Below are 22630 nucleotides of genomic sequence, written 5' to 3'. Positions count from 1 at the left end.
CTTTTCTTCATATTGCACTGGTGACGCAGACGCGTCAGCGACGCTGCCGCGTCGCGTGCGTGATTTTTTTTTTTTTTTTTTGGAAAACTATTATGTAAAATGCACATGCAAACTGTATGCAGCTAAATGCAGGGATGATGAGAAGAGTCATTAACATCTTAAAAATAAAGTAAAATTAAAACTAAGACTGAAACGGAATGATCATACCATGGTGGGTTGTTTCCCACCTAGCACTTTGCTTTTACGTCCTTAAGTTGGACGCTCGTTAGGCTCATTCAGCTTCTCTTGGTGGATCTTCCAAGAGGAAGATCTCTAGCTCCTTTTGATTCTTCATCTTCTCACCATGGTAAAACCTTAGGCGATGTCCATTAACCTTAAGAAATTTGGAGTTAACAGGATGACGCAGGTGGAAAACTCCATATGGCTCTACCTTCTCTACTCTGTATGGACCTTCCCATCTTGATCTCAGTTTACCTGGCATGAGCCTCAGTCTGGAGTTATAAAGTAGAATTAACTCCCCTGGTCTGAATTTTCTCCTTTTTATGTGTTTGTCATGGATAGCCTTTATTTTCTCCTTGTAACGCCTGGAGTTGTCATATGCTTCTAGGCGAAGAGTCTCTAGTTCTGCTAGTTGCAGCTTCCTTTCAACACCAGCTCTTGTAGGATTCATGTTACATTCCTTCACAGCCCAGAAAGCCTTGTGTTCTACCTCTATGAGGAGGTGGTAAGCCTTTCCGTAAACCAAGCAGAAGGGGCTCATCCCAATGGGTGTCTTGTACGCTGTTCTATAAGCCCAGAGTGCATCTTGTAGCCTGGCACTCCAGTCCTTCCTGTGAGGTTTTACTATCTTCTCTAGAATACGTTTAATCTCTCTGTTAGAGACTTCTACTTGCCCATTGGTCTGGGGATGATAAGCTGTTGCTACTTTGTGAATTATCCCATGCTTCTTCAGTAATCCTGTTAGTCTCCTGTTACAAAAATGGGTGCCTTGATCGCTCACGATTGCTCGTGGTGATCCAAACTGACAGATAATATGGTTTCTAACAAAGGAAACAACAGTGTTAGCATCATCAGTGCGGGTGGGAATTGCTTCCACCCACTTATAAACATAATCAACTGCTAACAGTATATAAGAGTAACCGCTAGAATTTGGAAATGGACCCATGAAGTCAATGCCCCAAACATCAAAAATTTCACAGAAAAGCATAAACTGTTGAGGCATCTCATTCCTCTTGGATATATTACCAAACCTTTGGCATGAGGAGCAAGATTTACAAAATTCAGCAGCATCTTTAAAAAGAGTAGGCCACCAGAATCCACAGTCTAGAATTTTTCTAGCTGTTCTTTGAGGGCCAAAATGTCCTCCACTCTCAGATGAGTGGTAGGCCTCTAAAATAGACTGGAATTCTGATTGAGGCACACACCGTCTAATTATCTGGTCAGCACCACACCTCCATAAATATGGATCGTCCCATATATAATATTTGGACTCACTTTTCAGCTTGTCTCTCTGGTGCTTAGTAAAATTTGGAGGAAAAGTGTGGCTAACTAGATAATTAGCTACAGGTGCATACCAAGGAACTACTTTAGATACTGCTTGTAAGTTATCAAATGGGAATTTATCATTTATAGGAGTGGAGTTACCCTTAATGTGCTCAAGGCGACTCAGGTTGTCTGCCACTAAATGCTGGTTACCACTCCTGTCCTTTATTTCTAAATCAAATTCTTTTAACAGTAGTATCCAACGTATTAGCCTTGGTTTGGACTCCTTTTAAGCTAATAAATATTTTAGAGATGCATGGTCTGAGTACACTACTACCTTAGTACCAAGTAAGTAGGCTCGGAATTTATCCAGAGCAAAAATAATAGCAAGAAGCTCTTTTTCAGTAGTAGTATAATTAGACTGAGCAGCATCTAAAGTCTTAGATGCATAAGCAGTTACAAAAGGGTCCTTACCTTCGCGCTGAGCCAGCGCTGCTCCTACCGCATGGTTGGAAGCATCACACATGATTTCAAATGGCTGGCTCCAGTCTGGTCCTCTCACAATTGGAGCTTGAGTCAGGGCGGTTTTCAGCTTATCAAACGCTTGCATACAGCTGTCACTGAACTTGAACTCAATTTCCTTCTGCAGCAATCTGGATAAAGGTAATGCTACCTTACTGAAGTCCTTAATGAATCTCCTGTAAAAACCTGCGTGGCCAAGGAATGAACGGACTTCCCTCATGGAAGAGGGATAAGGTAAACTAGAAATAACATCTACCTTTGCTGGATCTACAGAAATGCCAGTATTAGATACAACATGTCCTAATACAATTCCTTGTTTGACCATAAAGTGACATTTTTCAAAATTTAACACAAGGTTTGTATTAACACATATGTCTAACACTCTAGATAAACTATCCAATCAAAGGCTAAATGAATCACCATATATGCTGAAATCATCCATAAAAATCTTCATACAGTTCTCAATAAGATCAGAGAAAAGACTCATCATGCATCTTTGGAAGGTAGCTGGTGCATTGCACAAGCCAAAGGGCATTCTCTTATAAGCATAAGTTCCAAAGGGACATGTGAAAGTGGTCTTCTCCTGATCTTCAGGAGCTATATAAATTTAAAAGTATCATGTATAACCATTTAAAAAACAATAATGAGATTTACCTGACAGGCGATCAAGCATTTGATCAATGAATGGCAAAGGGTAATGGTCCTTGCGAGTGGCTTGATTGAGACGCCTATAGTCAATGCAAACTCTCCATGAGTTCTGTACTCTAGTTGTCAGAAGCTCTCCATGCTCATTCTTTAATGTTGTGACTTCAGACTTCTTGGGCACTACTTGTACTGGGCTGACCCATTCACTATCTGAAATCGGGTAAATGATATCTGCTTCAAGTAGCCTGGTCACTTCCTTCTTGACAACTTCTAAGATGGTAGGATTCAATCTTCTTTGAGGCTGACGGACAGGCTTTGCTCCCTCTTCTAAGAATATTCTATGTTCACAAATTTGGGAACTAATGCCTACTATATCCGCCAAGCTCCATCCGATTGCTTTCTTATGTTTTCTCAGCACTCTGAGTAGTTGTTTTTCTTGTTGAGAAGTGAGTTCCCTTGCAATGATGACTGGAAACTTCTACTTGTCCTCAAGGTAAGCATACTTGAGGTGTGGAGGGAGGGGCTTTAACTCTAATTTCTGCTCATAGTTAGGTGATGAGACGCAGAAGCTGGTGAATTAAAAATTATTAAAGTGGTTACGTTGCAAGTATAGTTCTTAACTCACCGAAAATCTGCCTATCAATTTAGAAATATGTCACAGAGAATTAAATTAAAAATTACTGGGAGTTTTAAGTCCCAGGTCGTCTCCCAACGAGTTGCAGAAAAGTGTGCTATCTTATTAATCAGATGTTCCAAGAAGTTGAGCTAAGTAAATTGGAATGTAAATTGAGGAAATTTAAATAATATGAATAAAAGCCTTGACTGGGAGTTAATTGGTTGGAATTTTTATCGTTGGTGGAGTGATTGTAAGATTAATTTATAATTAATGGTTGTTCGGTTTGGTTATCTGGTGCACGAAATTGTGATGTCCAGGCTCAAACAATCCCTGGCAACGTGAGCAACTTGGTACGCGCAATCGTGATTACACTTTGATTATGTAAAATTCATGGCTCTTTCTTTCCCTGGCAATGGCACCAAGAACATGGTGCCAATACCATGGTTCACAACTTCGATACAACTAACCAGCAAGTGCACTGGGTCGTCCAAGTAATACCTTACGTGAGTAAGGGTCGAATCCCACGGAGATTGTTGGTATGAAGCAAGCTATGGTCACCTTGTAAATCTCAGTCAGGCAGATATAAATTGATAATGGTGTTTTCGAATAATAAATAATAGAATAGGGATAGAGGTACTTATGTAAATCATTGGTAGGAATTTCAGATAAGCGAATGGAGATGCTTTTCGTTCCTCTGAACCTCTGCTTTCCTGCTATCTTCATCCAATCAATCTTACTCCTTTCCATGGCTGGCTTTATGTGATACATCACCACTGTCAATGGCTACTTTCGGTCATCTCTCGGGAAAATGATCCAATGCCCTGTCACGGCACGGCTAATCGTCTGGAGGCATCACCCTTGTCAATGGCTTCATCTTATCCTCTCAGTGAATAATATGCTCACGCACCCTGTCACGGCACGGCTATTCATCTGTCGGTTCTCGATCATGCTGGAATAGGATTTACTATCCTTTTGCGTCTGTCACTAACGCCCTGCAATCGCGAGTTTGGAGCTCGTCACAGTCATTCATTCATTGAATCCTACTCGGAATACCACAGATAAGGTTTAGACCTTCCGGATTCTCTTGAATTCCGCCATCATTCTAGCTTACGCCACGAAGATTCTGGTTAGGAGATCTAAGAGATATTCATTCTAGCTTATTTCATGTAGAACGGAGGTGTTTGTCAGGCACGTGTTCATAGGGGAGAATGGTGATGAGCGTCACACATAATCATCACCTTCATCACGTTCTTGGGTGCGAATGGATATCTTAGAAGTGAAATAAGATGAATTGAATAGAAAACAGTAGTACTTTGCATTAATCTTTGAGGAACAACAGAGCTCCACACCTTAATCTATGGAGTGTAGAAACTCTACCGTTAAAAATACATAAGTGAAAGGTCCAGGCATGGCCGAGATGGCCAGCCCCCTAAAGCGTGATCAATAGTCTCCTAAGATTAATAATGGATTAAAACTGAGACCAAAGATACCTAATACAATAGTAAAAGGTCCTATTTATAATAAACTAGCTACTAGGGTTTACATGAGTAAGTAATTGATGCATAAATCCACTTTTTGGGCCCACTTGGTGTGTGTTTGGGCTGATCTTGAGTGTTGCACGTGTAGAGGTCCTTCTTGGAGTTGAACGCCAGCTTTTGTGCCAGTTTGGGCGTTCAACTCTGGTTTTGGCTCCTTTTCTGGTGCTGGACGCCAGATTTGGGTAGAAAGCTAGCGTTGAACGCCCGTTTACGTCATCTATTCTTGGCCAAAGTATGGACTATTATATATATCTGGAAAGCCCTGGATGTCTACTTTCCAACGCAATTGGAAGCGCACCATTTCGAGTTCTGTAGCTCCGGAAAATCCACTTTGAGTGCAGGGAGGTCAGAATCCAACAGCATCAGCAGTCCTTCTTCAACCTCAGAATCTGATTTTTGCTCAAGTCCCTCAATTTCAGTCAGAAAATACCTGAAATCACAGAAAAACACACAAACTCATAGTAAAGTCCAGAAATGTGAATTTAACATAAAAACTAATGAAAACATCCCTAAAAGTAACTAGATCCTACTAAGTTTTCACTTGACACCTACACGCCATAAGCACATGGTTAGGGATAGCTTGGTTTAGCCGCTTAGACCAGGATTCTATTCCTTTAGGCCCTCCTATCCACTGATGCTCAAAGCCTTGGGATCCTTTTTATTTCCCTTGCCTTTTGGTTTTAAGGGTTATTGGCTTTTTCTTTCTATTTTTTTTTTCACCTACCTTTTTTTTTCTGCAAGCTTTGTTCTTTGCTGCTTTTTCTTGCTTCAAGAATCATTTTTATGATTTTTCAGATTATCAAATAACATGTTTCCTAGTCATCATTCTTTCAAGAGCCAACATATTTAACATTCTTAAACAACAACTTCAAAAGACATATGCACTGTTCAAGCATACATTCAGAAAACAAGAAGCATTGTCACCACATCAATATAATTAAGCTAAGTTCAAGGATAAATTCGAAACTCATGTATTTCTTGTTCTTTTGATTTAAAACATTTTTTTTTAAGAGAGGTGATGGATTCATAGGACATTCATAACTTTAAGACATAGTTACTACTATTGATGATCATGTAATGAAGACACAAACATAGATAAGCACATATCATAGAAAACGAAAAACAGAAGAAATAAGAACAAGGAATGAATCCACCTTAGTGATGGTGGCGTTTCCTTCTTGAGGAACTAATGATGTCCTTGAGCTCTTCTATGTCTCTTCCTTGTCTTTGTTGCTCCTCCCTCATTGCTTTTTGATCTTCTCTTATTTCATGAAGCATGATGGAGTGCTCTTGATGTTCCACCCTTAGTTGTCCCATATTGGAACTCAATTCTCCTAGGGAGGTGTTGATTTGCTCCCAAAAATTTTGTGGAGGAAAGTGCATTTGAGGCATCTCAGGGATCTCATGGAAATGAGCTTCTTGCGCCTCTTGAGCTCCATGACTGGGCTCTCTTGCTTGCTCCATCTTCTTCTTAGTGATGGGCTTGTCCTCTTTAATGAGGATATCTCCCTCTATGTCAATCCCAGCTGAATTGCATAGGTGGCAAATGAGGTGAGAAAAGGCTAACCTTGCCATAGTGGAAGACTTGTCAGCCACCTTGTAGAGTTCTTGAGGTATAATCTCATGAACTTCCACCTCTTCTCCAATCATGATGCTATGGATCATGATGGTCCGGTCTATAGTAACTTCAGACCGGTTGCTAGTGGGAATGATTGAGTATTGAATGAACTCCAACCATCCTCTAGCTACAGGCTTGAGGTCCAATCTTCTTAGTTGAACCGGCTTGCCTTTGGAGTCAACCTTCCATTGAGCTCCTTCTACACATATGTCCATGAGGACTTGGTCCAACCTTTGATCAAAGTTGACTCTCCTTGTGTAGGGGCGTGCATTCTCTTCCATGTTTGGCAAGTTGAACGCCAACCTCACATTTTCCGGACTAAAATCTAAGTATTTCCCCCGAACCATTGTAACATAGTTCTTTGGATCCGGGTTCTTACTTTGATCATGGTTCTTGGTGATCCATGCATTGGCATAGAACTCTTGAACCATTAGGATGCCGACTTGTTGGATGGGATTTGTTAGAACTTCCCAACCTCTTCTTTGAATTTCATGTCGGATCTCCGGATACTCATTTCTTTTGAGTTTGAAAGGGACCTCGGGGATCACCTTCTTTTGATGGGCTTTGGAGATGAATCTTTCCATCTCCCATGACTCGGAGGTGGAAGCTTTTATCTTCCCCTTCCCCTTTCTAGAGGATTCTCCGGTCTTAGGAGCTATCAATGGTAATGGAAAAAACAAAAAGCTTATGCTTTTACCACACCAAACTTAAAATATTGCTCGCCCTCGAGCAATAAACAAAAGAATAGAAGAAGAAGAAGAAGAAATATGGAGAGGGAGAGGGAGATGTGGTTTCGGCCAAGAGGAGTGTAGAGGGATGTGTTGTGTGAATTTGATGAAGAATGGAGGTCTTTATATAGGGAAGGGAGGGGGGAAGGTTTCGGCCATATGGGTGGGTTTGGGTGGGAAATTGGTTTTGAATTTTTGAAGGTAGGTGGAGTTTATGAGGTAGGTTTATGGGGAAGAGTGGATGGATGTGAGTGGTGAAGAGGTGATGGGGAAGAGAGTTTGAGGTGATTGGTGAAGGGTTTTTGGGGAAGAGTGTTTATGGGGTTGTGTGAAAGAGAGTGGTGAGAAGAAGTGAGTGGAGGTAGGTGGGAATCCTGTGGGATCCACAGATCCTGAGGTGTTCAAGGATTTACATCCCTGCACCCATTAGGCATGTAAAAATGCCTTTGCACACAACTCTAGGCGTTCAGTGCCAGGTTGGTGGCCATTTTGGGCGTTCAACGCCCATTTGTGTGCCATTTCTGGCGTTGAACGCCAGAACCATGCCTGTTCTGGCGTTCAGCACCCAGAAGCTGCCCATTTTGGGTGTTCAGCGCCAGCACCATGCTCTGTTCTGGCGCTGAACGCCAGACAGATGCTCCTCCAGGGTGTGATTTTTCTTCTGCCGTTTTTGATTCCGTTTTCAATTTTTATATTTATTTTGTGACTCCACATGATCATGAACCTACAAAGACATATAACTAAGGAAAATATAGTTAGATAAATAAAAATTGGGTTGCCTCCCAACAAGCGCTTCTTTAATGTCAATAGCTTGACAGTGGGCTCTCTTGGAGCCTCACAGATGTGCAGAGCTTTGTTGAGACTCTCCAACACCAAAATTAGAGTTTGGATATGGGAGTTCAACACCAAACTTAGAGTTTGGTTGTGGCCTCCCAACACCAAACTTAGAGTTTGACTGTGGGGGCTCTGGTTGACTCTGCTTTGAGAGAAGCTTTTTCTGCTTCCTCTCCATGGTTGCAGAGGGAGATCCTTGAGTTTTAAACACAAGGGAGTTCTCATTCCATTGAAGGACTATTTCACCTCTGTCAACATCAATCACAGCTCTTGCTGTGGCCAGGAAAGGTCTTCCTAGGATGATGGATTCATCCTCTTCCTTTCCAGTATCCAGGACTATGAAATCAACAGGGATGTAAGGGCCTTCAACCTTTACTAACACGTCCTCTACTTGTCCATAAGCCTGTTTTCTTGAACTGTCTGCCATCTCTAATGAGATTTTAGCAGCTTGTACCCCATAGATTCCCAGTTTCTCTATTACAGAGAGGGGCATGAGGTTTATTCCTGAAACAAGGTCACACAAAGCCTTAAAGATCATGGTGCCTATGGTACAGGGTATTATGAACTTTCCAGGATCCTGTCTCTTCTGAGGCAATGTCAGTTGATCCAGATCACTTAGTTCATTGATGAACAAGGGAGGTTCAACTTCCTAAGTATCAATGCCAAATAATTTGGCATTCAGCTTCATGATTGCACCAAGAAACTTGGCAGTTTGCTCTTCAGTAACATCCTCATTCTCTTCAGAAGAGGAATACTCATCAGAGCTCATGAAGGGCATAAGGAGGTTCAATGGAATCTCTATGGTCTCTAGATGAGCCTCAGAGTCCTTTTGTTCCTCAGAGGGAAGCTCCTTATTGATCACTGGTCGTCCCAGGAGGTCTTCCTCCTTGGGATTTGCGTTCTCCACTCCCCTTGTAGGTTCGGCCATGGTGCTTATGTCAATGGCCTTGCACTCTCCTTTTGGGTTCTCTTCTGTATTGCTTGGGAGAGTACTGGGAGGGATTTCAGTGATCCTTTTACTCAGCTGGCCCACTTGTGCTTCCAAATTTCTAATGGAAGACCTTGTTTCATTCATGAAGCTCACAGTGGCCTTGGATAGATCAGAGACTAGATTTGCTAAATTAGAAGCATTTTGTTCAGAGTTCTCTGTCTGTGGCTGAGTGGATGATGGAAAAGGTTTATTATTGTTAAACCTGTTTCTTCCACCATTATTAAAGCCTTGTTGAGGCTTTTGATCCTTCCATGAGAAATTTGGATGATTTCTCCATGATGAGTTATAGGTGTTTCCATAAGGTTCACCTAAGTAATTCACCTCTGCTATTGCAGGGTTCTCAGGATCATAAGCTTCTTCTTCATAAGAAGCCTCTTGAGTACTGTTGGATGCAGCTTGCATTCCATGCAGACTCTGAGAGATCATATTGACTTGCTGAGTCAATATTTTATTCTGAGCCAATATGGCATTCAGAGTATCAACTTCAAGAACTCCCTTCTTCATAGGCGTCCCATTACTCACAGGATTCCTTTCAGAAGTGTACATGAACTGGTTATTAGCAACCATGTCAATGAGTTCTTGAGCTTCTGCAGGCGTTTTCTTTAGGTGAATGGATCCACCTGCAGAAGTGTCCAGTGACATCTTTGATAGCTCAAATAAACCATCATAGAATATATCCAGGATGGTCCATTCTGAAAGCATGTCAGAAGGACACTTTTTGGTCAACTGTTTGTATCTTTCCTAAGCTTCATAGAGGGATTCACCTTTTTTCTGTCTGAAGGTTTGAACATCAGCTCTAAGCTTGCTCAGCTTTTGAGGAGGAAAGTACTTGGCTAAGAAAGCCGTGACCAGCTTATCCCAAGAGTTCAGGTTGTCTTTGGGTTGAGAATCCAACCATAATCTAGCTCTGTCTCTTACAGCAAAGGGGAAAAGCATGAGCCTGTAGACTTCAGGATCTACTCCATTAGTCTTAACAGTATCACATATTTGCAAGAATTCAGTTAAGAACTGAAAAGGATCTTCAGATGGAAGTCCATGAAACTTGCAGTTCTGCTGCATCAGAGAAACTAATTGAGGTTTCAGCTCAAAGTTGTTTGCTCCAATGGCAGGAATGGAGATGCTTCTTCCATGTAAATTGGAATTAGGTGTAGTAAAGTCACCAAGCATCTTCCTTACATTATTATTATTTTTGGCTGCCATCTCCTCTTCCTGTTCGAAAATTTCTGAAAGGTTATCTCTGAATTATTGTAATTTAGCTTCTCTTAATTTTCTCTTCAGAGTCCTTTCAGGTTCTGGATCTGCTTCCACAAGAATGTTCTTATCCTTGCTCCTGCTCATATGACAAAGAAGAGGGCACAGAAAAAATAATAATAATAATAATATGGATCCTTTATACCATAGTATAGGGATCCCTTTGTGAGTGGAAGGAAAGAGGGAGACAAAGAGTGTGATGTAAAGAAAGAAACACAACTGTGAGGATGGCAGAGATGTGAGATGAGATGTTAGTAGATGAATAAATAAATAGAATGAGATGAGAGAGGGAGAATTTCTCGAAAAATATTTTTGAAAAAGAGTTAGTGATTTTTGAAAATGGTTTTTGAATAATGTTAGTATTTTCTGAAAAATTTTAAAATCAAAAATAAAAATAATTAGTTAATTGTTAAGAAATTTTTGAAAAAGAGGGAAGATATTTTCGAAAATGAGAGAGAGAGAGTTGGTTAGGTAGTTTTGAAAAAGTTAAGAAACAAACAAAAAGTTAGTTAGTTAGTTGAAACAAATTTTGAAAAGATAAGAAGTTAGGAAGTTAGAGAAGATATTTTGAAATCAAATTTTTGAAAAAAGATAAGAAGATATTTTTGAAAAGATATGATTGAAATTGTTTTTGAAAAAGATTTGATTTTTAAAATCACAATTAATGACTTGATTCACAAGAAATCACAAGATATGATTCTAGAACTTAAAGTTTGAATCTTTCTTAACAAGCAAGTAACAAACTTCAAATTTTTGAATCAAAACATTAATTGATTATGTTATTTTCGAAAATTTGGTATAAAAATAAGAAAAAGATTTTTGAAAAATATTTTTGAAACTTTCGAAAATAACTAAGAATTTTGAAAAAGATTTGATTTTTGAAAAAGATTTTGAAAAAGATAAGATTTTCAAATTGAAAATTTGATTTGACTCATAAGAAACAATTTGATTTAAAAATTTTTGAAAAAGTCAATCCAAATTTTCGAATTTGATGAGAGAAAAAGGGAAAGATATTTTTCTGATTTTTTGAATTTTTATGATGAGAGAGAAAAATAACAAAAAGACTCAATGCATGAAAATTTTGAATCAAAACCATGAATGCATGCATGAATGATATGAATGTCAAGATGAACACCAAGAACACTTTGAATGTCAAGATGAACATCAAGAACATATTTTTGAAAAATTTTTTATGCAAAGAAAACATGTAAGACACCAAACTTAGAAATCTTTCATGTTTAGACTCTAAAAAACGAAAAATGCACATGTAAAACAAGAAAAGACACAAAACAAAAAATCATCAAGATCAAACAAGAAGACTTATCAAGAACAACTTGAAGATCATGAAGAACACTATGAATGCATGATATTTTCGAAAAATGCAAGATGCACATGCAAATGACACCAAACTTATGACATGACTCATGACTCAAACAAGAAACACAAAAAATGTTTTTGATTTTTATGATTTTCTAATTTTTTTGGATTTTTTCGAAAATTATATGAAAAAGAAAAAATAAGGATTCCAAAATTTTTAACATGAATTCCAGGAATCTTGCATTCATAGTCTAAAGCTTCAGTCCAGGAATTAGACATGGCTCACTAGCCAGCCAAGCTTTCAATGAAAGCTCCGGTCCAAAACACTAGACATGGCCAATGGCCAGCCAAGCTTCAGCATGTAATTCAGACATGACACGCCTGACATACTCATTCCCAAAGGCATTAGACATGGCTTTACAGCCAGCCAGGCTTCAACATGCTTCATGAAACACTAAAATTCATTCTTAAAAATTTTGAATAAAATTTTTAAAAACATTTTTATATAATTTTTTTTTCAAAAACAAAGGAGAAAATTTTGAAATATTTTTGAAAATTTTTTTGAAAAGAAAGCAAAAAGAAAATTACCTAATCTGAGCAACAAGATGAACCGTCAGTTGTCCAAACTCAAACAATCCCCGGCAACGGCGCCAAAAACTTGGTGCACGAAATTGTGATGTCCAGGCTCAAACAATCCCTGGCAACGTGAGCAACTTGGTACGCGCAATCGTGATTACACTTTGATTATGTAAAATTCATGGCTCTTTCTTTCCCTGGCAATGGCGCCAAGAACATGGTGCCAATACCATGGTTCACAACTTCGATACAACTAACCAGCAAGTGCACTGGGTCGTCTAAGTAATACCTTACGTGAGTAAGGGTCGAATCCCACGGAGATTGTTGGTATGAAGCAAGCTATGGTCACCTTGTAAATCTCAGTCAGGCAGATATAAATTGATAATGGTGTTTTCGAATAATAAATAATAGAATAGGGATAGAGGTACTTATGTAAATCATTGGTAGGAATTTCAGATAAGCGAATGGAGATGCTTTTCGTTCCTCTGAACCTCTGCTTTCCTGCTATCTTCATCCAATCAGTCTTACTCCTTTCCATGGTTGGCTTTATGTGATACATCACCACTGTCAATGGCTACTTTCGGTCATCTCTCGGGAAAATAATCCAATGCCCTGTCACGGCACGGCTAATCGTCTGGAGGCATCACCCTTGTCAATGGCTTCATCTTATCCTCTCAGTGAATAATATGCTCACGCACCCTATCACGGCACGGCTATTCATCTGTCGGTTCTCGATCATGCTGGAATAGGATTTACTATCCTTTTGCGTCTGTCACTAACGCCCTGCAATCGCAAGTTTGGAGCTCGTCACAGTCATTCATTCATTGAATCCTACTCGGAATACCACAGACAAGGTTTAGACCTTCCGGATTCTCTTGAATGCCGCCATCATTCTAGCTTACGCCACGAAGATTCTGGTTAGGAGATCTAAGAGATATTCATTCTAGCTTATTTCATGTAGAACGGAGGTGTTTGTCAGGCACGTGTTCATAGGGGAGAATGGTGATGAGCATCACACATAATCATCACCTTCATCACGTTCTTGGGTGCGAATTGATATCTTAGAAGCAAAATAAGATGAATTGAATAGAAAATAGTAGTACTTTGCATTAATCTTTGAGGAACAGCAGAGCTCCACACCTTAATCTATGGAGTGTAGAAACTCTACCGTTAAAAATACATAAGTGAAAGGTCCAGGTATGGCCGAGATGGCCAGCCCCCTAAAGCGTGATCAATAGTCTCCTAAGATGAATAATGGATTAAAACTGAGACCAAAGATATCTAATACAATAGTAAAAGGTCCTATTTATAATAAACTAGCTACTAGGGTTTACATGAGTAAGTAATTGATGCATAAATCCACTTCCTGGGCCCACTCGGTATGTGTTTGGGCTGAGCTTGAGTGTTGCACGTGTAGAGGTCCTTCTTGGATTTGAACGCCAGCTTTTGTGCCAGTTTGGGCGTTCAACTCTGGTTTTGGCTCCTTTTCTGGCGCTGGACGCCAGATTTGGGTAGAAAGCTGGCGTTGAACGCCAGTTTACGTCGTCTATTCTTGGCCAAAGTATGGACTATTATATATTGCTAAAAATCCCTGGATGTCTACTTTCCAACGCAATTGGAAGCGCGCCATTTCAAGTTCTGTAGCTCCAGAAAATTCACTTTGAGTGCAGGGAGGTCAGAATCCAACAGCATCAGCAGTCCTTCTTCAAGTCCCTCAATTTCAGTCAGAAAATACCTGAAATCACAGAAAAACACACAAACTCATAGTAAAGTCCAGAAATGTGAATTTAACATAAAAACTAATGAAAACATCCCTAAAAGTAACTAGATCCTACTAAAAACATACTAAAAACAACGTCAAAAAGCGTATAAATTATCCGCTCATCATTATCCTTTACTAAGTAAGGGAAAGTCAAACAAGCTGGAATGCCAGATCTGTTCACAAGTTGCAACCCACTTAATTCAAAGGGATTGGCGTTGGTTACAGGATAGCAATCCAACATTTAACCCAATTACCAATTTTTCTTTCAATCCTTCCAACTCAAGAGTCCTTTTAATCAACTACCCATCAAGTAAGGAAACTACTCATGCATTGTAAATAAAGAATCCATAGCACATAAAAGGGAATTAAAAGAAGACATGATTATTGGAATTGAAATTAAATTAAAAAGAAATAATCCTTGCATTAAATAATCATAAAAGTATCTAAATGACAAAATTGAACAAAGCAAAGGACATGGAAGAATGAACCCAAGTTAAGAAAACAAACTAGAATGATGAAGTCTTGATGAGGAAAATAACTCTACTCAATGTTCCAATGCTAAGACCAATTGAAAATTAAAATTCTAAAAACCTCGAGAGAAAAACCTAAGAGAGTGAAAAACTAGATCTCAAACTGTCTCTGAATGAATGTGTTATTTGTTTCTGCATGTTCTCTGACTCTAGTTTGCTGTTCCGGGTCGAAAACTGGGCCGGAATAGGGTCCAAAATCGCCCCCAACGAATTCTGCAGATCGCACATGTCACGCAATCGCGTCATCCATGCGGACGCGTCATTCGCGCTTTTCCTCGCCACGCGTTCGCGTCGTCCACGCTACCGCGTCGCCAGAGCTTTTCCAATCCGCGCGGCCGCGTGAGCCATGCGACCGCGTCACTTCTCGCTGGTTATCTCCTCAAATTCTTGTGTTTCTTCCATTTTTGCTAGCTTCTTTTCCAATCTCTAACTCATTTATGCCCTGTAAAGTCTGAAACACTCAACACACAGATCACGGCATCGAATGGAATAAAGGAGAATTAAAAATAAATAATTAAAGTCTCTAGGAAGCAGTTTTCAAACACATAATAAATTCAGGAAGGAAATCTAAATGCATGATAATTTAATGAATAAGTGGGTAAGGATCATGATAAAACCACACAATTAAACACAATATAAATCATAAAATAGTGGTTTATCAACCTCTCCACACTTAAACATTAGCATGTCCTCATGCTTAATTGAAGGAGATAAGGAAATAAGTATGAACATGTAGAAACTCATGAAATGCAATGCAAACCTATATATATATATAAATGCAACTATATGATTCTTGTCCACTTGATCAAAAGTAAATAAGCTCTTCAAAACAATTACAAATCAAATTCCACTAATTTTATCATTACACAATAAAACAGAGAAAAGTGCAAGATAGCTCATGAAAGCAGGGAACTTGAAAATTCAAGTATTGAACCCTCACTGATAATGTATGTACGCTCTAATCTCTAGTGTATAGGGTGGTCACTCTATCCTTTTCTAATCATGCTTTCTAACTTTTGTTCTTTTCCTAACCAATCAACAATAGTTAATACACCAATGCAAACATCATGAGGTCTTTCCAAGGTTGTAATGGGGCTAAGGTATAGGTGGGGGTGTATATTTGGTCAAGTGAGCTAATAAATTGAATCTTTAATTAACCCAAGCTCTAACATAACTTGTATACACTTAATGTCATCTTTAAAGTTCATACCTAGCTACCCAGAATTCTCACTTTTGTATAATTTCCATACTCATGTACCAAATTTTTCTTTAATTTTTATCACATGTGCATTGATCTTTTATTAAACTTAATATTGGGGTAATTTTGTCCCCTTATTTATTGATTTTTCATATTTTTTTTTTGAATAAATAAAGCTTATCAATGCACATAGATTTTTTTCATTCTTATATTTTCACATGAGTAGGTATCCAAATTCCCCTTAAATTTTTATGACACATTCTCTTAACAACTTTTGTTCCCACAATTTCCCATACTTAACTAGCACACACAATTCTATCTTAAGCTAACCAAAGATTCAAATTGGGGTATACAATTGTTTTTCGGCTTAAGGTTAGTAATGTGGTAAAATATCGAACAAATGGGAATTAAAGGCTCAAAGTGGTTAACAAAGGTAATTGAAAAGGGTAGGCTTAATTTGGATGAGTGAGTTTAAACAAATAATGGCCTCATTCATGTGCAAGCATGCAAATATAATAACTATTGGACATATAAGATAAAACAAAATATAGATTACAATCATAGAGAAGTAAACACACAAGAATGAAATAATTATGGTTAAATAATGTAACCATTCATAAAGGCTCAAATCTTTCACAGGTTGTGTGTTCTTTAACTCAAATATCATGTTCCAAATACAACTCAAGCAAATTTATCATAAGAATTTTCGAAAAATTAGTGAAATTTTGTTCTAAAGATAGATTTTTAAAAGAAACTTATTGTCTTTTCAATCAAGTAGAACATGCATGCAACTATCCTAACCTATGCAATTTATTCTATTCTATAAAGAAAAGAAAATCTAACTAAAATATCCTAATTATTGGTGCTAGAGAAGAGAAATTACCTTCGGAAGTCAGGTACTGACCGACCTCCCCACACTTAAGGCTTTGCACCATCCTCGGTGCCATCTGTCAGGAACAGGGGTGGGCTGGTAGCAGTATCTCCACAGTCGGGGCCGTCATGGCTCCCTGTGCTGGTAAAGAAAGTGGAGTCCGGGGTGTCTGAGTCTCTGAAGTGTCCCTTGAGTAGCTCCTTGAGGTGTTTGAATCGGCGCTCGTTACGGCGCTCTCTCATCTTTGCTTTCTGTTCTTGCCGGTCAAACCGTTCGATTATCTGCTGGAGCAATTTCTCAGTTGTAGATGCTTGTGGTGTTGAAGAAGGATTATCTTCAACTGGAGCAGTAGGAAGGCTTGTAGTGGCTGCTAAGAGTCTGAGGTATTTCCCGTTAGGGACATACTGATCATCCCGTGGAAGCATGGCTTTGGTGTCCCCAGCTCTATAGGAGACTCCGGCTGCTGAGACAAGATCTGAGACCAAGGCGGGGAAAGGTAGGTTGCCCGCAATTTGTACGTGTACCATAGCATTCCGGATATGTCTTGAGAGATTCATAGGTTGGTCTGTAAGGATGCACCATAGTAGAACAGCCATGTCCGCAGTGAAGGAGGACTCATGAGTGCTCGGAAAGACGTAATGGGACATGATCTGCGCCCATACGCGAGCCTCCAAGGTAAGTGCTGAAGCCAAGATTCCCTTAGGGCGGGTACGGTGGTATCCGTAGATCCAACGGCTGCCAGGTAGTGTGATGACTCCGAGAATGGAGTCCCAGTTGAATTGGTATCTCTGGCGCTGAAGGGTGGCTTCTTGAAAAGCGTCCATTTCTGCTGGAATAGGGGGAAGACTCAGAGCTTGCTGAATGGCCTCTTCTGTGATGGGGACTTGCTTCTGCCGGACATAAACAGACTGCAGGGTCGGCATGTAGAAGTTAGAGTAGAACTCAACTACCCAAGAAAGGTTGACCTGCCTCGGCTGTCTCCGTAGGAAACCCCATTGTCTTTGCTCAATTTGCGGCTCAACAAAGGTGGCAATATTGGACGGGAGGATAAGAAGGTATTCATTGTTATAGTTCCTTTCTGCCGGGATAGGGAACATCTGCTCACAGTAGCGATTGGAAAATCGCGTAGCGTCCTTTGCTGGAAAGGCTTTCTCCTTTTTCGTCAACCTTTATTATCCTCTTAATTATTTTTGTTGAGGGCTTGACTGCGGTGGCAGAAGGCTTTGCCACTAATGCTCTTTTAGTTCCTCTTCTTGCTGGTGGTCTGGAAGTTGCTTTCTCCTTTCCTTTCTTGGTGGCCATCCTGAAAGAAGGGGAGAGAAAGAAAATTAAATTTAAAGGGATATACAGCAAGGAAGGAAACGGAAAAGAGGGTGAATGATGCACAGCAAAATGTAGATGACATTAACACATGCTCTCGAGTACATATGAAAAGCCATCAATGGAAAGTAGCTAGTGCAGATAAAAACAAGTGAATGCAAGGTGTTTATTGGCATGCTGGCAAAGGGCATGAGTAGCATAGACCAAGCATTACTTCGTAATAAACCATTACGTTTGTATTGACAATTGTATTCAATTAATAAAATAATAAGGGAAAGTTGTGAAAAGTAAGTATTGAATAGTATAGCAACATAGAGAAGTGCATAATGCCACATGAGCTTTTTCACAAACACATAGCATGCATGGTAAATAGGGTATAGAAAATATGAAGATGAACATGCAAGCAATCCCTTAAATAGGAGAAAAATAATTGTCAAACAATTTGCAATAATCCACAAGCATATAATGAGGGATGATGACTCAAAAATTTTCTAGTACCATGTAAAAAGGGAAAGAAGAAAATAAAATACAAAAGTGAAAAGAAAAAAAGAAAGAAAAAGAAAATAAAAATGTATATAATATAATAAGAATGATGAAAAAGAGAAGAAGGAAGAAGAAGGTAAAACCTTGTTAATGGTGGTGAGAGGGATAGAGAGTGAAAGGTGAGATAGAAAGGGGAAGGGGGAAGGAAGAAATAAGGAGGGAAAAGAAAATTAGGATTTGAAAGAGAGAAAGATAAGATAATTGGCAATTTAGGTTGAGCTGTGCGGCGCATGCGACGCGGCCGCATGGGGCACGCGTTCGCGTGGGTGCGCGTCAGGTAGGGGGACGCGATCGCGTCGGTCACGCGGTCGCGTGACCCATGTTACGCTGCTGGCGCGAGTGCAGCCTCACTCCAGCACAACTCTCTGTTCGATTTATTTTAATTGCCAAATTGGGGTGACGCGATCGCGTGGCTCATGCGATCGCATGAGGGTGCATCAGGAAATAGATGACGCGGCCGCGTCGGCGACGCGGTCGCGTGATAAGGATTGTGCTTCCAGCACTAATCCAGCACCACTCTCGCACAATATGTCATTGTGCACCCTTTGACATCGAAAATTCAGGGCACGCGGCCGCATGGGGCACGCGGTCGCGTGGGGGGCCATGATTCCCATGCGACGCGAACGCGTCAGGGACACGGTCGCGTGGGCCGAGTTGTGCCATTGGCACGCCTCCAGCCATGCTCCAGCCGAACTCTCTGTTCATTTATTTTTTTTCTCCACCCCCTCTACGACGCGGACGCGTCGCTGATGCGATCGCGTCGCGTGGCGAAATTTTTTTTTTTAAAGAAATATAAAGACATGTAAATGAAAGAGCACGAAAGCACTAATAAAGAGAAGAGTTATTAAAGAAGAAAAACTAAAAGTGAAGAAAAGAACGATCATACCGCGGTGGGTTGTCTCCCACCAAGCACTTTGCTTTAACGTCCGTAAGTTGGACGCTCCACTAGCTCAATCTGCTGCGATGTGGGGATCTTCCAAGCGGAAGATCTCCAGCTCTTTATTTTTCTGCACCTTCTCACCATGGTACAGCTTCAGGCGTTGTCCATTAACCTTAATAAGTTCAGAGCTTGAAGGATGGCTTAGGTGATAAACTCCGTACGGTTCAGCCTTCTCTACTCTGTATGGACCTTCCCATTTTGATCTCAACTTACCGGGCATGAGCCTTAGTCGAGATTTGTAAAGGAGGACAGAATCTCCAGGTTGAAACTCTTTCTTCTTGATGTTTGATCATGCACAGCTTTCATCTTTTTCTTGTATATTCTGGAGTTCTCATAAGCTTCTAGGCGAAGGTTCTCCAGTTCTTGCAGTTGCAACTTCCTTTCAGCTCCGGCATTCTCAATTCCCATGTTGCACTCCTTAACTGCCCAGAAGGCTCTGTGTTCTATTTCAACTGGGAGATGACAAGCTTTTCCATAAACCAAGCGGAAGGGACTCATCCCAATGGGTGTCTTGTATGCTGTTCTATATGCCCATAGTGCATCTTGTAGCCTGGTGCTCCAGTCTTTTCTATGAGGCTTTACTATCTTTTGCAAGATACGCTTGATTTCTCTATTTGACACCTCGGCTTGCCCATTAGTTTGGGGATGGTAAGCGGTTGCAACTTTATGGATTATCCCATGCTTCTTCATCAATCCTGTTAGTCTCCTGTTACGAAAATAGGTGCCTTGATCGCTCACGATCGCTCGTGGTGATCCAAAGCGACATATAATATGGTTTCTTATAAAGGAAACAACAGTGTTAGCATCATCAGTGCGGGTAGAAATTGCTTCCACCCATTTGGAAACATAATCCACAGCTAACAATATATAAAAATATCCATTAGAATTTGGAAATGGACCCATGAAGTCAATGCCCCAAACATCAAAAATTTCACAGAAAAGCATATATTGTTGAGGCATCTCATCCCTCCTGGATATATTACCAAATTTCTGGCATGGGGGGCAGGATTTACAAAATTCAGCAGCGTCTCTAAAAAGAGTAGGCCACCAGAATCCGCAGTCTAAGATCTTTCTAGCTGTTCTTTGAGGGCCAAAATGTCCTCCACTCTCAGATGAGTGACAGGCCTCTAAAATGGACTGGAATTCTGATTGAGGCACACAACGTCTAATTATCTGGTCAGCGCCACATCTCCATAAATATGGGTCATCCCATATATAATATTTAGACTCGCTTTTCAGCTTGTCTCTTTGATGTTTAGAAAAATGTGGAGGAAATGTGCGGCTAACTAAATAATTAGCAACAGGTGCATACCAAGGGGTTACCTCAGATACTGCTTGTAGGTTGTCAAAAGGAAAATTATCATCTATAGGAGTAGAATCATCCTTAATATGTTCATTGCGACTCAAGTGGTCTGCTACTAAATTCTGATTACCACTCCTATCCTTTATTTCTAAATCAAATTCTTGTAACAGTAGTATCCAACGTATAAGTCTTGGTTTGGATTCCTTTTTAGCTAATAGATACTTTAGAGCTGCATGGTCCGAATACACTACTACTCTAGTACAAAGTAAATAAGCCCGGAATTTATCCAGAGCAAAAATAATAGCAAGGAGCTCTTTCTCAGTAGTAGTATAATTGGACTGGGCAGTGTCTAAAGTCTTAGACGCATAGGCAATAACAAAAGGATCCTTACCTTCACGCTGAGCCAGCGCTGCTCCTACTGCATGGTTGGAAGCATCGCACATGATTTCAAACGGCTGACTCCAGTCTGGTCCTCTCACAATTGGGGCTTGAGTTAGAGCAGTCTTCAGCTTATCAAACGCTTGTTTGCAATCCTCACTGAACTCGAACTCAATATCCTTCTACAGTAATCTGGATAAGGGAAGTGCGACCTTACTAAAGTCCTTAATAAATCTCCAGTAGAAACCTGCATGGCCAAGGAACGAACGGACTTTCCTCACAGAAGAGGGGTAAGGCAAACTAGAAATAACATTTATCTTTGCTGGGTCTACAGAAATGCCATTATTAGATACCACATGTCCTAATACAATCCCTTGTTTTACCATAAAGTGGCATTTTTCGAAATTCAATACAAGGTTTGTATTAACACATCTATCTAATACTCGAGATAATCCATCTAAGCAAAGGCTAAAAGAATCACCATAAACGCTAAAATCGTCCATAAAAACTTCCATACAGTCCTCAATAAGATCAGAGAAAAGACTCATCATGCATCTTTGGAAGGTAGCTGGTGCATTGCACAAGCCAAAGGGCATTCTCTTATAAGCATAGGTCCCAAAAGGACATGTAAAAGTAGTCTTTTCCTGATCCTCAGGAGCTATATGAATCTGGAAATAACCTGTGTAACCATCTAAAAAGCAATAATGTGACTTACCTGACAGGCGATCCAGCATTTGATCAATGAATGGAAGTGGGTAGTGATCCTTATGGGTAGCTTGGTTGAGACGCCTGTAATCAATGCAGACTCTCCAAGCATTCTGAACTCTAGTTGCTATGAGCTCTCCATGCTCACTCTTCACTGTAGTGACTCCAGATTTCTTGGGCACCACTTGTACTGAGCTTACCCATTCACTGTCTGAAATGGGATATATGATACCTAATTCTAATAATCTGGTCACTTCCTTTTTGACGACTTCCAAGATGGTGGGATTCAATCTTCTTTGGGGTTGACGGACAGGTCTTGCTCCCTCTTCTAGAAATATTCTGTGCTCGCATACTTGAGGGTTGATTCCTATTATGTCTACCAAACTCCACCCAATTGCCTTCTTATGCTTCCTCAGTACGTCAAGTAACTGCTCTTCTTGTTGAGAAGTCAGTTCCCTTGCAATAATAACCGGAAGCTTTTGTTCATCCTCAAGATAAGCATATTTGAGATGTGGGGGGAGAGGTTTCAATTCTAACTTTTGATCATGAGCGGGCTCTGGATTATCTGGGGCTTGTGAATATGGCGAAGTGCTCCCATTGTCAGTTAAGAGGGTCCCCACACTGGGACCTTGTCCAGTGTGCCTCTCTTCAAACTCTTCCTTTTGAACTTCAGCCACACTTTCGTCTATGACATCACACTGGAAGATAAAACGATCTTCTGGGGGGTTGTCAATGACTCCATTCATATTGAAGATTACTATGCGGCCATCTATTTGAAAGGAGTATGTTCCTGAAGAAGCATCCAATTTGAATTTTGATGTCTTCAGGAATGGTCTTCCAAGTAGGATTGATGATGGCTTATCTGAATCATTGTGGGGCATCTCCAAGATATAAAAATTAGTGAGAAATGTGAGCCCTTTAATATTCACCAAAACATCTTCAGCAACTCCAGCCACTGTAAT

At 40.1% G+C, this 22630-nt stretch overlaps 1 non-coding gene across 1 annotated transcript; it reads left to right on the top strand.

The window, feature by feature from the left end:
* The first annotated feature begins 9670 nt into the window (after positions 1-9670).
* LOC148555484 (small nucleolar RNA R71) lies at positions 9671-9778 on the top strand. Its single transcript, XR_015888269.1, has one exon. It is a non-coding gene; the product is annotated as a small nucleolar RNA R71 (small nucleolar RNA).
* The last annotated feature ends 12852 nt before the right edge of the window (positions 9779-22630 follow it).

The sequence above is a fragment of the Arachis ipaensis genome, chromosome B6, assembly GCF_059453495.1.
Source record: "Arachis ipaensis isolate K30076 ecotype BB chromosome B6, ASM5945349v1, whole genome shotgun sequence".
NCBI classification, from domain to species: domain Eukaryota; kingdom Viridiplantae; phylum Streptophyta; class Magnoliopsida; order Fabales; family Fabaceae; genus Arachis; species Arachis ipaensis.
This window is presented reverse-complemented; position numbering and strand designations above follow the sequence as displayed.